The sequence below is a fragment of the Nannospalax galili genome, unplaced genomic scaffold (assembly GCF_000622305.1).
Source record: "Nannospalax galili isolate Female #2095 unplaced genomic scaffold, S.galili_v1.0 scaffold488, whole genome shotgun sequence".
Lineage (NCBI taxonomy): Eukaryota > Metazoa > Chordata > Mammalia > Rodentia > Spalacidae > Nannospalax > Nannospalax galili.
Window position 1 is genome coordinate 2,799,104 of NW_008360316.1, and position 2,521 is coordinate 2,801,624.

At 36.5% G+C, this 2,521-nt stretch overlaps 1 protein-coding gene across 1 annotated transcript in view; it reads right to left on the bottom strand.

Annotated features, from left to right (window-relative positions):
* Atp8a2 (ATPase phospholipid transporting 8A2) overlaps positions 1–2,521 on the bottom strand; it is a 604,547-nt gene that overhangs the window by 270,583 nt on the left and 331,443 nt on the right. The gene's annotated exons all lie outside the window — the stretch shown is intronic.

Consider the following 2,521-nt stretch of genomic DNA (forward strand, 5'->3'; position numbering starts at 1 on the left):
CTGAAAGAGAAGAACAGTAGGAAACAGGCCTTAATAAGGGAGATATGGATAAAAATTGGGTTAGTTTAAGGGAGGGGGGAGGGAAGGGTGTAGAAGGAACCTAGGGGATAAAGTGAAAGAAGGAGGTCAAGAGAGGTAGGACCATAGGAGAAGGGTGTTGTTAAGGGAGAAAGGGGGAAAATGGGGGCACCTTAATTGGAGAAACCATGATGGAGGTGTTAGACAATGTGAGAGATAAATAAAGACTAGCTAGTTTTAAAAACCAGAGGAAACCATATTAGTCCAACAACCTACTGACCAATTATACATAGCAGATCAAGAAATATATGTCTAGGTAAGGTTTATATGAGAACAATTGGTCTTTGCCCAAGATTTATCTGCATGGCATACACTAATTAAAAGTACCAGACTGGTAGAACTAACCACCTTGGATGTTTAACAGATATACTTTGAGGCCTATAATAATTTGGTCAGAGGGACATAAAGGACAGTTTTTCCTCCTTTCCCTCCTTGGTCAACTAAGTTCCAGGGGACTATGAGCATCTCCCAAAATGTCCTGCAGTTGTGGTGGGTCACCTGTCCTCTTGATCAAGGATGCTGAGGAGACCCCACCAGATGGATTTGAACCAGTGACCAGTCTACAAAGAGGAGGGTCAACACAGAGGAATCATTTCCTCCATGCTTCTAAGCTAAGCCAGCCATGGTGGAGCAGGGCCTTTGACTTATCTTCACATAGGCAGAGCTGGTAAAAGAAAGGAGCCAGGGCCTCCTCCCAAGCCCATGTGACCTGAGCAACAGATCCTCAAATGACCTTAAGAGTAAAATTAATCTGGTTTATCTGGGCCAACTGTATGGCCTTAAACACCCAAATGGAATGTATAAACAAAGATTGAGGGGCCAATATAATTTTCTAAGAGTCCCTATATATATCTAAAGGCTACATAACAAGCAACAGTGCCAGATAGGAGATACCTCCTTTTGAGGTGTTGGCCTGGGTAGTCTAAGGGACTCCCAGATAGTAACCCAGCATAGAACTGGGAAAATGAACAGCAGACCCCAATCTTATCTAAAGGAATACTGACAAGCGATTGCTGTTGCTAGATGAGGAACAGTTGACCCTCCTAAAGCAAATACTTCTAGATAGGCTGACTAGATTCACCAGATGGACAAGTAATGGGGAACAGCTGGGGGTGCTGACAACACAGCAGACAGAAGCAGGGGTAACAGAGTGTAAGGGCTCTAGTGTGGGGAGGGAAGGTATGGGAGGGTGCCTTCTGGGAAGTGGGTGTATAGTTGTATAAGATCATTTGGGATGTTCTGTGTTATATACACACACTAAAAAAAATCAACAAACTAAAAAAATGTGTTATATTTGAGGAGGAAGCATAAAAATTTACGTCATGTTAATTTGTATTAATTAGTAGAGGTGATAAACATTACCATTGAAATCTACCTGATGACTTTATAGACATACACAGGCACCAAGGATCCAAATGCAACTGATTATGACTAGTAATAATCAGATACAAACAGATTAGAGACGCAGGTGCCAACATCTCAGTGTTAGTAGCAAAAACAATAAGTCTTTCTGTAAGAAACAGTATATTTTTAAATAAAATGGAGATGTTTTTTAAGGGTTAAAAACTCACCCAATTTTATGTCCTACAGGGCTTATACTGTGTTCAATACTGTATGACTGTATTAATTCAACAGCGAATCTAAAAATTTTATAGCCACGTTTGAAAGAGATGTATCCTTGCTCTGGAATGTGTTACTGAATATGTTAAAGCTATAATGAAATGCTTCTTCTAATCATGCAGTTATTAAATTTTTTTAAAAAATTAAAAAAATAATTCTTTAAAGCATAAAAATTTGCTCCTTAATTATTTGTAGATGTGAAAATCATTACCATTGAAATCTACCTGATGACTTTATATCCAGGCTCAGATGCAAAGGAGCTCAGAAATTAACTGACTGTAGATCCGAGTGTGACTAGTAATAATCAGATATATAGAGATTAGAAACGCATGTGCAAACATCTTAATGTCAATTGCATTGAAAATGAATTTTTCTGTATGAAACTGTGTATTTTATTAATGAAATGGAGATCTCTTTAAAAGGTTAAAAACACATTTAATTTTATGTCTTATAGGGTTTATACTGAGTAAAATATCATATAACTGTAACAATTCAACTGTAAACCTAAAAATTTACAGCCAATTTTGAAAAAGATACATCTTAGCTCAGAAAATTGTTATTGAATATGTTAATGCTATTGTAATAAAATGCTTCTTCTAATTAAAAAAATTGAAAGAAAAAAATAAAATATTTTTGTTAAAAAGAGGAAAAAAAGAAACAGTATATTTTAAAATGAAATGGAGATCTTTTTAAAGGTTAAAAAACTCATTCAATTTTATGTCTCACAGGGTTTATACTGAGTTCAATATTGTATATCTGTATTAATTCAACTGTGAACCTAGAAACTTGCACCCACTTGTGAAAGAGATGTACTCTTGCTCTG